Genomic DNA, 13345 nt, shown 5'->3' with positions numbered 1-13345 from the left:
CTCAATATCAGGTCCAGAAGGCTGTTAAGTGCAGAGTCGAACACGAGATGCTGTTCCTTTGGTTTCCATTGAGCTTCATTAGAACAGTGAGCGTCATTAGAGATTCGTTCGAACATAGGAGGCCAAGGACAGAGGTCACAGTGGGAGTGGGATGGAGAATTAAAATGACAAGCTCAGGGTCACACTTGTGGACTGAATGGAGGTGTTCCACAAAGCTATCATGCAATCTCCAATGTCGAGGAGACTGCATCGTGAGTGACGAATACAGTATACTAAATTATAAGTAGTAAATTGCTGATTCACCTAGAAGCAGTGTTCGGGGCTCCGGCCAATGGTAAGGGAGGAGGTAAAAGGGCAGGTGTTGCATCTCCTGCCCTTGCACGGGAAGGTGCCAAGGTAGGGGAGAGGGTGATTTAAGAGTGGACCAGGGTGTTGCGAAAGGAACGGTTCCTTCGGAATGCTGAAAGGGGTCGGGAAGGTGTGTTTTTGGCGGCGGCATCATATTGGAGGTGTTGGAAATGCCGGAGGATGATCTGTTGAATATGGAGGCTGGGGGAGGGGGGGAAGGAACGCAAGGAGAAGAGTAACTCTATTGTGGGTCTGGGAGGAAGGGGAAGGGATAAGAGCACAAGTGCGGGAAATGGGATGGACACATCCCATCTGGACTCAATATTAAGTTCAATAGTTTCAGATCATAACCACTGCTGCTATTTTTTTTTTTTAAAGACAGCAGCTGCTGGTAATGATTCTGCTTTTGCTATTTACACCTCCTCTGGACCCATCTTTTGTTTCTTTACTTGTCCCATTACCATCTACTTTTGTCTCGCACCATCATGACTTTTGTCATTTAATCTCTCTGGCTTTCCACCCAATCACAGACCTTCCTTTTTTGTTCTTTCCTCCCCTCCCCACTTTCCCTACCTTGCTTAAAACCTGTTCCATCTCTAACTTTTTCCAGTTCTGACGAAAGGTCATCAACCTGAAACGTTAACTCTTTCTAGAGATGCTGCCTGACCTGCTTAGCATTTTCTGCTTTTATTTGATCAAGCAACTGCAATATTTTGCTTTTATGTATTATCTTAAGATTGGGCAATCTGGCCACCCAGTTCCCATAAATCACAAAATGCTTTCTGAAAATTTTCTTCACAGTAAGATAAATTTCACAATCAAAATATGGTTATAAAATACATTTTTAAAATGTTAGAATATCATTACGTTTCCCACTGAATAGTATTTTGTGTCTATAAATGTCTTCATTAAAGTTTTTACTTGAAGGTCTCAGACTTTTCCCAACAGTTTTCAATCACAACTGTCCATTCTCAGCACAATTTTCCAGCCTGCAGCTGGAGTCAGAAGGGTTGAAGGGCGTTTTTCCCTACTCGTGAGGATTTGATTTCTTTGCTGTTTCCAAAAGACTTTAAACAAAAGAGAGATTGAATTCTCAAAGCTTTTATTTGAGGCAAGTGATGAGTTTATATTACAATTGTGCTTTTCTATTATGAACTCCTCAAAGAAAAACAAAATCAACACGTGAAAACATAGCTCCTCAGAGACAGCAAAGAGAACAGCTGTTTGTCATTTTTCTGTTGATGGTTAGCAAAGAAAACCGATCATTCCTAGAGAACCTTTTTAGTCAATCATCGCTCTTGGCTGTATACATTCAATTAAAAACAGTCTTAAACAATTTGAGGTTGAACAACATTTAATACAAAAACTTGGAAACTGCATAAATGAACTTTGTGGTTTGAAGTAATTTGTTTCATTATGGATTTAAAAAAAAATCAAAGATGATATAATTTTGCAAATTACCCAATAATCAGGAAATCGTGCAACCCCAGCCCACAATTTTCTGACAATTTTATCAAGCAGCAGACTTACACTTAAATGCTTGATGGCACGAACAAAGTTAAGAACCTAATGACTATGGGGAAAGTGGTGGTCAGCACCATCATAGGCAGTCCCTCGGAATCGAGGAAGACTTGCTTCCGCTCTTAGAATAAGTCCTTAGGTGGCTGAACAGTCTAATACGAGAGCAACAGTCCCTGCCTCAGGTGGGACAGACAGTTGTTGAGGGAAGGGAGGGTGGAACAGGTTTGCCGCATGCTCTTTCCGCTGCCTGCGCTTGTCTTCTGCATGCAGTCGGCGATGAGACTCTAGGTGCTCAGCGCCCTCCCGGATGCACTTCCTCCACTTCGGGCGGTCTTGGGCCAGGGACTCCCAGGTGTCGGTGGGGATGTTGCACTTTATCAGGGAGGCTTTGAGGGTGTCCTTTTAACGTATCCCCTGTCCACCTTTGGCTCGCTTGCCGTGAAGGAGTTCAGAGTAGAGCATGAGGACAATGTGGCCTGCCCAGCGGTTCAAGATCCTACAAATCCCCTGGGAGGACAGATGCACCATCAGTGTCGTCGACCAGGCCAACATCCCCAGCATTGAAGCACTGACCGCACTTGAAAGTGGTGGTGGGGAGTAGCCGACATGCAGGAATATGTGGGAATGAGGTCCCAATAGCTTGAATGAAATGAAAGGCCATTCAGGACCCATTCTCTTGGGACCCCCCCCCCCCCCCCGTCACAAGAATATTACACCTTGCTCCGCCTAATACTACCAGATTCCAACAACCCATTCCTGTTGTACCTCAGGATCTCCCTACTCCTACAAAACTCTCCTCAGTGCTCACAAACTCTAGATCGCATTCCCAGAGCTCATTAGTTCCATAACCACTGCCACGGCTCATGGATCTCAAGACCTCCCTCTGAAATCCTGCTCGGTCCCAGGATTCTCCTCTCAACAATCCCAGCATCTGTCCCAGTGTTCCTAGTACCTCCCCCTCCACAGTTCTTAGAGAAGCTCGCAGGGTTAAAAACGGCCAGATCTTGGGAGCCTACCTCAAAATACTGCTAGACCCCAGGACTCCCTCTTTTCTAGCACTGCTAGGGCCACCTTGAATGCTGGTAAGCCAGTGTCCATGCAACATGTCTGTTCTGATCAAACTTCTGACTTAACTTGTATCCCTATATTTGCACTTTAAGAACATATGAGCTGGCTGGGGGCGGGTGGGAGGAGAGTGGCATCAGAACTGGTCTAAGCATTTCATTCAGGAGCAATTGATCGAACATTGGCACTCCAGTTGAGAAACTGCATTGGTGGAAGCTTTATGGGTGCCACTATATTGCAGTAATGGTAGAACTCCATGCAGAGATCATTACTTATGCAACTGTAAATTTTGAAAATCCAGAAAATCATTGTTTCAATTTACCAATGTAATTTCCCAGCAATCCTGTATTTGCAGGCACAGATGTGTGAAATTAGATTTTTACATTGGCAAACATTTTCCCCATTAAGAGTGGTAAATTCACTTTTTAAAAAAAAACCATTTTCATACCAGAATTGTCTAATCTCCAAGTTGACATTCCATACTGAACAGAAATTGACAATATTTCAAGAGCAGAACAGTTTAAAACAATATTCATCTGTGCAGAATCTAAATACCATCACCCTGTGGAAAATGAAACCGATTTCGGAAGTCAACACTACTTATACAGGATCTGCAGCCAGTTAGATTACATTATGGGTTCTCTCATAATTTTTTCCCCTCTCCTGAGGGCAAAGACTCCATGCTGAGGTAGTTTCACGGAGCCGGGCCACCTTCTGGTATCTCAGCCAAATTACCATGTGTGCGCGCCTCAACAGTGAACATTGTAAAATACACAACTGCAGAAGGAGCATCACACACAGTGCAATGATGTCTACCAGATGTGCATGTATTCAAGTTTCATTGGTGGGGTCGTTGGACTGTAATCAGAATTAGAAACCCATGCCAATTTTCTCTCCTCAACCCAAGGGAAATAAGGACACTGGTAGAGGCTCCCAATATCACTGATGGAGATCTATTCCTCAACACTTGAGTCTGCACAGGTTGATATTTCCCTTACCCTCTTTTTGATGAAGAACTACTGCTCTTTTGATAGTTTTGTGAAACGGTTTGCAAATCCCACAACTATAAATATTCATAATATCCTTCATCGGTCTCAAGGTGTGAACAAAATAAGCCATTCAACTGTCCAGTCAGTATTTCCCAATTTCTTTCTCATGGGCCTTCAGATTATTAAAGCTCTCCAGTCGTGCAGAGGATGGTGCTTTCCTCCGCTTTGCTTTCTAATGCAAACCATATTTGCAGTCAGATATCAATTCCACCCAACACAGCAGTTTTCCTCTAAACAATGGGTGTGGCATCATCCCACATCAACAAGGCAGTTACTATGCAGAGTGCTTACAATTACAACTCTGCCACCCAAAGCAAGCCAATGCTCAGTTTTACAGAATGCTGCAAAGGACGTGATATTTTCCCATTAAATGATCTAAGTATTTTTAACTCAACAAAATTAAATCAGTAAATTGTAACAGAGCTCAAATTAAGGTTCATTGGGATAGGGTATTGCTACTTGTGCAGCTCGGGTGTCCTATGAGTTGTCTGGTTCAAAATAGTGAAAGTAGACGCCTTTATTGATTTTGGAAAAAAAACCTGACTGTCTGAGATAACACCAGGTGGTTTCATACAGACTGCAGATTGATTTTTCTAACACTAACACTCTCTATCTTTCCATGTGCATTACACAAACTATAAAATATATGGACATTCTTATTTGTACGACAAAAATTGCCACCATGCTCCACCCTTTGTCTATGATTGAGAACTTGGGATGGGCGGTTCCAGTTACACATTCCAAGGGGACCAATGACTTTGCAAATTGTAACTCGATCCACTTTGATTTCCTGAAGCGACAGAAGACACAGCTCCCCAGAAGAAAGCAAGGGCAAGCCAAAGTGCCTTACCCCAGTCCAAGTGCATGCCTCCCCTAGCCTAAGTGTCTTACCCCAGCGCAAGTGCATCCTTCCCCCACTCCACTCCACCTGGGGCAGGCATTGTGTACAGATTGTTAACAGGTTTATTGAGTATGAAGTGAATAGTGACAGTGTCGTAACTTCTGGATATCATCCACTCCAACGATGTCCCTTGTAAGGGGTTGGAAGAACATGATCCGTCTCCCCCTCCAGCCCCTTTCTCCCTTCCCCCCCCCAGCCCCTCTCCCGCTCACGGCCCCCAGCCCGGCTGGGGGAGGAGGGGTCAAAGAGAGTCAGAGACTCAGGTCCTGCTTCTTGGCACGTTGATGGAATGACTCGGGCTTTTGGGGGGGGGGGGGGGGGCGGAGCTCGACAGGGGCGGGGCTTGTTGCATGTCTGACAAAAAAAGTGCAGTACGGGCAGGGGGGCGAGGGGGCTCGACAGATGCCTGCCTGTCAAAAAAATACAGTACAAATAGTTACATCGAAAATATATGTACACATCTTTTGGTTAAACTCTGTAAATTAACTATTTTTGCTCAACATTTGTGGTGGAAAGCTGCATGGTCTGTAAACAAAAAACGTGGTACTTGTATCAGTCATCATCATCATAGGCAGTCCCTCAGAATCGAGGAAGACTTGCTTCCACTCTTAACATGAGTCCTTAGGTGACTGTGCAGTCCAATACGAGAACCACAGTCTCTGTCAAAGGTGGGACAAATAGTCATTCAGGAAAGGAGAGGGTGGGACTGGTTTGCCGCATGCTCTTTCTGCTGCCTGCGCTTGATTTCTGCATGCTCTCAGCGACTAGACTCGAGGAGCTCAGCGTCCTCCCGGATGAACTTCCTTCACTTAGGGTGGTCTTTGGCCAGGGACTCCCAGGTGTCAATGGGGATGTTGCACTTTATCAGGGAGGCTTTGAGGGTGTCCTTGTACACTTACTTCAAAAAGCAATTGTTATGCAATGTTGCTGCTTCTGTGCAAAAATGTGAGATGCATTAAGCTGCTTCAATTCTGCAGCAGGTGAAGGCACTGCCTGATAAGAGTACTGAGCCATAAAAACCAGCTGTGATTCGTGGTTTGTGACATTAGTTGCTCTCAGCTATTTGGGGGCCGGGGAGGGCTGAAATCAGCCGAAGCTCCCATTACTGATCAATATCCAGTTACCCCGCTCCTGGAAAGTGCTTCTGTGTAGATGTCAGGTGAGAACAGAATCAGCGTCAACTGTATTGGCCTCCCACGGATTAACAGTCTACTCCAGCTCACTTCTGGGCCTTCAGATAAAAAAATATATCCAGCAAGAGTCAGCAATTTGAGGGAGTAGGGAAAAGGAAAAAAATTAAAACACTGCTGGATTTTAATGTGTTCTCAATATTTTTGGAAATAATCTGGTTTCAAAAGTGGAAACATAACTGCTGCATTCATCAAGTTATTTTGACCTTTTGGGTCATGTTTTTCATAGAATCTTACAGCACAGAAGGTAGCAATTCAGCCCATCGTTCTAGTGCCAGGTCTTTGAGAGATGCTATCCAATTAATCCCACTCCCTTGTTTTTTCCCCATAGCCCTGCAAATTCTCCCCCTCCTGTTGGGACTTCTGGCACCATTCCACAGCCAAAAGGCAGATAAGTTCTTGCTCCCGTCGCAGTCAATTCTATTCGAAAGACTGACCAGAGAGCATGATTCCAGATTTTGAGTGATTCTTCCTCCTCACCTCTGCTTTGTGACACATTGAAAACTTCTTGTGTGCTGAATATGGGTAATGAATCCTACTGCATTAAAATACTAAATGCGACGATTCCTTGCGACCTACATTCACAAAAGTGTGTGTATGTGGGGGGGGGGGGGGGGGGGGGGGGGGAAACGACGACGACAAAAACAGACTATTTGTGTATATACTTATATGTTATCAGTTCTAGAGAGTTGATCCAAAATTCGCAGAGTCGCAATTTCACTTGGTACAAACTCACGATCATGTCACAAGGATGAAATTACACAGAGACAAAATAATAAAAGTGATTGAAAGGCAACACAGAACACCCCAGTGTTAAATTTAAATGCTGGTCTATCTGTAATCTGCAGGAGCGACAATTATCCTGAGCCAAACTGACAAGTTCTCAAATTAAGTTCAACAACTAGGTATTACATTGAAATAGGGGCAGCCTTTTACTTACTCAAAAACAATACGAGATTCACACGAGTGATTTGCTGCAGGCAAAAACCAAAGTTCTCTGTGCAACTCAGGCTAAACCTTCTGAAAGGTTTTTGCTGCAAATTAAGACTACTTTAAACCATTTACAAATGAAAGTGCTTCAGATTTCTAGCATGATGGGGCTTACAACAGCTACATCAGCCCCCCCCCCCACCCTCCCAGTCAAAAGCACATTCTCCCTGACCTCGCATCATGGACCATGGGATTTGCTTCCATTTTTCAAAAATTTCTTTTGTACTGCTCCAAATCTGAGATACTTGACCTACAGTCTGGGATTGAAAAATTGAATTATATTCAAAAATCTACCAAAAAAATACATTGAGATTTTCTACATATTTATGGATCAAATCCAAACTATTAGGTTCAATTTTAAAGCTCTCCACTAGGGGAAAATCTGAATACAAGTCATCACCCAGATGCTCTCATGGGTTTGCCAGTACATTAATAAAGCAAATATGCATAACCAATAAAGCACATTTAAGCGAGTCCAACAGACAGACAGTTAGACACATTTCTAAATAAAAAGTGGGACAAGGTGAGAAAATGGATTTGAGCTCAACCTAAAGGCCATATATATCTTTTTCCTGTTCCTAAAATGTTTTGTTTTTAAATCAACATTCACTTGTACATTTCCATGTGTAACCTCTCATACCATGCCCCTCGAGATCGCTCAAAATACTTTCTATGTTTTTCCTGCTTGTATTAAACTTGACTGGTCTATAGAGTTCAGGTATGTCTCCAGAATTTAAAAAAAAAAAAAATACCTATAGTAGGGTTCTGTTTACCATATTCTAATCGAATCTCTCCAGAATATAATACATTTTTAAAAATTTAAGCTTTCCTAATTTTGATGTCCGCATCCTCTTAAAAGTGCTTCAGTATTGCTGCACTGGTTTGTGACAGAGGAACGGTGAGAGATCATGGCGGAGGTGCGACAGATGAAGATACGGGGCCGAGAAGAACCGAGGGCCCGGGGCAGCACGGGCCAGCCCACACTGCAATGCGTGTCCGTACTCGGTCCATGCAGCAGAGCAGGTCCGCCGATTGTCTCGAACAAAAAGCACGCCAAATCCTTACCGTGGTATTCTCCACACTGATCAGGCCTCCTTGGGACTCGGTGCAGCGCAGCAGAACCAGCGGGGGGCAGAGCCACAGCCCTGCAGCAAAAAAAAAAAGAGTGCCAGCAGCTGCACTCTGGTTCTGGGTGACCCCATCCCTGGCCAAAGGGACGCGCGATGTTCGCCACCCCTATCCCGGGCCGAGTGGCCTGCTGCATAGGCCGGCCGTTGCCTTCCCGCGTTGACACCAGTTCAGTATGATAGCCTCTCGCACCCCCATTGACTGCATCCTCTGCTGCCAGTGCTGCCCCTCCCATTCAGTTGGCGGAGTGTGTGCGCGCGACGTGCGGCGAAGGAAGTTTGCCAGGGAGCCCAGGGGAGCAGGAGCTGGAGGAGCCCGAGTCTGGGCCACCAGATCAGCGCCAGGAGTTATACAGCACGTTTGCAGTGGAATTCTTCGAGACACGATACTGGGGGGAGGGGAGATGAAGCTACTGGTTTGTGTCACTGATCACATCTTTGTCAAGAAATTTCAAAGCATTAATGCCGAAAGACAATATCCCTTTTGGACTTTAGAAATCAAGTTCAAGACTCAATCACTCGGAGGGCTACAAGAAACAGGTTGGTGCGGGGAGACTTTTGATCGGTGGGGGGGGGGGGGGCGGGTGGGGGGAAAAGGAGGAGAGTTTCTTGAAATGATTTAGAAAAAGAACAAGCTGCTCAAATTAGAAAAGTTGTCCCTCGACTGCCTGCTAATAAGAGCAGTAAAAAAATTAAACTTCTGATATATTAAAAAGTGCACATTTTATGAAGCTTCATATAGTGGAATCTGTAAATTATACAAAAGTTACAGTGCAAGATCTGTATGTTGTGAAGGTGTTTAGTGCTTTGCAAGGTCCTCTAACTTCCCTCTCCCCTCAATCTCTGGCTACCTGTGCCTGATTTCGAAAGTGTCTGCAAGGTTTTTGAGCGGACACATACGCTGGCCTAAGTTAGTTTGGAGTAACTTTTCGCGGTCTAAACTTGCTTAAATGGCCTAAGTGGCTGGTAACTCACCCTTTTGAAAAAAAAAAATCTGAACTAAAAAGAAACTGAACTAACTCACTGAAACTGGAGCAAACTAAAATGTGGAATATTGCGATTTTAAGATACTCCAAAAAAAATCTAGCTGCTCCAAAAAAAAGGAGCAACTTCTATCGAAACTTGGGCCCATTATGGCATTAACCAAAATGCTAAAAATAGGATCAGAATTACAGTAGCTGAATTCGAAAAGGACTTGACATTTAAAAGGAACTAATTCTGCATTTTCTACATAAGCCAAGACATTATTCCAAAAAGGACAGTAAATTTAATTCTTTTAAAATATGACCTTTATGGTGTTTGGCAATTATAAAAGATGTTTAGACATTGACCAGCAATTCAAGTAATTTTCAAACCTGTATTTGGATAAAGTTTCAAGTTAGTCAAATATGTACTTAAAATAAATTATATCAATGCACACTAGTGGATGGTTCATGGAAAAACCTGGCTCAATGGGTAGCAGGATTTGGCGACAACAGGAAATAATGAGCTGAGTCACTGGATAGCACATCACAGAAGGCATGTAATCTTCCAAAGGAGAAAACACTTTGAAGGTCTCTCATCTTGCAACATGATTCCTAAAAGCACACACTGCCTTTCTGGCTGGAGGATGTGCAGAAAAGTTGGCATCATCGGGGAAAATAAATGCAAAGTTGTATGTCAGTTGAACTGCAAAACAGTCTTCACTGACTAATGAAGCAATTTACCAGAATACTTGTGTACAACCACATTAAGGCTGAACTCATTCAGTCCTATTTACTCTATCAAATCTAATTACAGATAGCATTCGTTGCTCAAGATTGGCCAAAAGGAATCTTTTACAAGCTGCTGAGCATAGTGAGTGAGTGAAAAGAATATGTTCACATGATCTGTCTTTTGATTACAATTTAAAGCTTTTGTGTTCTTGAGAATAGGAACCTTTACTCATATAAAACACTAGTCTCTATCAATCTCAACTTAAAAATCAGAAAACCACAGAACAAGTCCAACAAATGGTAATCTTTAAACTGTGAGCCAGTGTCTGCCTCAAGTGAAAGCAGCTGTCTCAGTAATCCTGAGATGAGCCAATCAGGTTACTCACTCCCACTTTTCCATATTCCTCCCTTTTTCTGATTGAAATGACATCACCCAATGCTAGTCTTTTGCCAAGCTTAAAATCCACAGCAATCTGTGAAATTACTCAGCTCCGCCCCTGCAGACACATCGGACGGAGAAAAATCTTAAATCTTGTAGGAGATATGCCAAGTTCCACTAAGGACTTTCCGAATTCAACTACTTGGAAATGTAAATTAGGGTATTTGAAGATAAATGAATTTCACATTTAATTTGCAGACATAGTGGGAAGCCAAATACCACATTGAAAAAGATGCACATGTGCAAGGAAAAACGGTGACGAAGATGAAAGTACCATTAAAAAAACCTGCAAGAAACGCTCATTCTGGGATAAATTCTGATCAGACAGCACTGAAAATACAAAAATTGATTGACTTTACCTGAATATCTCGCTTAATTTTTGAAGGTAAAATACATTGTAAGAATGTTTAAAGATTCAAATGGAAACAGTGCAAAAAAATGTCTAATAACACCATAGCCACGTGGGCACAAACAGAGTGATTAATGCACACCATGAATAGCACACAATCAATATATGGGAAATATCCCATGTGCAACATGTGGCATTTCTTCCCTTTTCTGGGTTAGATTGAAGTTCAAAGATTTATATTTGAAAATAATTATGCAGTTAAGTAATTAACTGACATTACCCACTTGTTGAGATACTCTTTATTCCAGTACACAAGTCATAAATTAAGTGGTTAAAAAAAAAATACTCTAGGGGAATCAAGGGATATGATCAGGCAGGAAAGTGAAGTTGAGGTCGAAGATCAGCCATGATCTTATTAAAGAGCGGAGCAAGCACTAGGGCCGTACGGCCTGCTCCTGCTCCTCTCATGTTCTTATACAGTACACAGAAAAGTTTCCTGATGCAAGCTGCATCATTGAACCAACATTGTGGAGGCCAGACATTTCCCGACAGATTTAAAAAATAAACTGGTGCTCATCATTCTAGCCCATTCTGTGTACCTTGCTCAAGATATCTGGAAACATCTCCAACGCCACAGTAAAATCAGGAAAATTGGTGCGTGGTTAACTAATTGAGGACGAGAAAAATCAGTTCTTGCAGTGTACTGAGCAGTCTAAACTGTGCTTACAAATAGAACTGACACTGACTTTTTTTTAAAACTAACAGAAGTTGAGGCCTCTGCTGAAGATTAAGTAGCATCGAGCACAATTCAAATTCCCAGCAAGACACACTAATCTACATAGATTGGACAGTTTGTATTTTAAAGAACATATTTACAAGCAGGTATTTTGTGCGAGTTCCTCATTATTCTGACCCACGTTTTAGTAACTTTCGATAATTTTTTTTTTTAAAAAGACCATTCCCTTTCCTATATTTGGTATCTAATACCAAGGGCCTCCGTCTGGTATGTTGTGCATAAGGGCAGTCCATAGTTACTGGGCCACAAATGTATTCTTCCCTTGAGGAAACATCTCATCTCCTGTTGAACTTTTTCCCTCTCCACTCCATTTCACAGGACGATTATGGACAGATCACTCTGCTGCTCATTGCGCTGCGTCAGCACATGAAAATACCGAGTTTGAGATTTTAAAATCAGAAGCTTAAACTTGCAGCAAAAGAATTATCTCCAAATTAACAATTATTCTGTAAAGTATGGAACAATAATGGTGCATTGAATTAAAAGCTCAAATCGGAAGAAAACTCGAGGCTTCTTGCTGAATTATAATTTCAGCACAAGTTTTGAGCCCTCATTCTTTATGCACGAACATGCATTCCATAGTATTCAGCCTTTAGTCTGCCAGAATAAATTAGTCTGCAATGGCTTTAAGAAATGGCAGCCAACTACTTTCAGTAGGCCCATAAAACAAGAGCAGCTATTGTCATCATACGGCGTGACGAAGAGGAAGTATGTTGCTCCTTGTGGCATTACATCATCTCCCAAAACAGCACAAAACAAGCTCCAACCTTCAACTGTCTGTAAAAGTACAGCAACGTCAGTAATTGCTTTATAATTACTGCATTTCACATACACAATCAAGACTTTTCAGCAGCCGTTACTCAATGGCGGATAACAAAACTCCCACTGGGATGATGAAATTAAGTGAAACTGCTGCTTTTTCTGTAGTACTGAACGACGAGGTGAATTTGAAAAAAGGAACCTTGTGTTTTTGAATGCTTCGCAGAACACTGGAGGGAAAAAATACATAATACAGCACATCAGAGATCCTTACAGCAGATTAATACAGGTGCATTTCACAGAATTAGACAACCTATTGTTCATTAAATTTGTTGAAAATACAATTAGTGAACTGACTAGCTGTGAACACATTGAGCCCGCTCCTGGGACGCTCCTCGCGTGAGGCCGCACTTCGTTGGGGCTTGGGCAAGGTGGGGGGGTTTGGGGGAAGAGTGGAAGGCAGGTGGACCGTGGAGCTCCTCGCCCGAGGTCAGGAAATTCAGTTCAGTGCTCTTTATTTCATTTTAAAAAAATAAACCTGATGATTAAAAACTAATTCTCCTGTGGCAAAACTGATAGATGAGGACACAAGATACAGAAGTATTTTAAAGGATTTGTATTTTCTGCAGGCTAATTTTTTTTTGCTCACGTTGGAGTACATTTGCCATTTGCAGTTAGCATAAACAAAGCTGAAAAGTTTCTACATTATACTCACATTGACTTTTCCCACTAACTTTTATGAATGGAGGTAAATATAGCCCAATGCAAGGGAAGTCAGCTTAGCTAAGGAAAACACCCAGTGCTAATAAAGGTTCGGCACAATATAGTAAGACGCAAAGCAGATAGCATGCCTCAAATCTAACCACGGCAGAGGATCCTCTCTGTACTTGTGTACCAATTTTCAACTTCTCACACCAATCGTCTTTGTGGCGTGAACCTTTCAATTGTTCTGAACAGTAGGCAGTAGTGTAGACCTGTAACCACTATAAATTGTTCGTAATTGTCACCCTCATTTTACCTGGTAACCTTGCAGATATGCTCTCACTCAGCGGTGGCAAAACACGGCACCATCCATTTTCCCTTCCCACTTCCCTCCCCATATACAGTGGTTCTCATA

General features: G+C 42.6%; 1 protein-coding gene across 6 annotated transcripts in view; it reads right to left on the bottom strand.

Annotated features, from left to right (window-relative positions):
- LOC139226343 (lissencephaly-1 homolog) overlaps window positions 1-13345 on the bottom strand; it is a 138310-nt gene that overhangs the window by 48764 nt on the left and 76201 nt on the right. The gene's annotated exons all lie outside the window — the stretch shown is intronic.

This window comes from Pristiophorus japonicus, chromosome 16, assembly GCF_044704955.1.
Source record: "Pristiophorus japonicus isolate sPriJap1 chromosome 16, sPriJap1.hap1, whole genome shotgun sequence".
Taxonomy (NCBI): domain Eukaryota; kingdom Metazoa; phylum Chordata; class Chondrichthyes; family Pristiophoridae; genus Pristiophorus; species Pristiophorus japonicus.
Note: the sequence above shows the minus strand (reverse complement) of the source record. Positions and strands in the feature narration are given on the sequence as shown.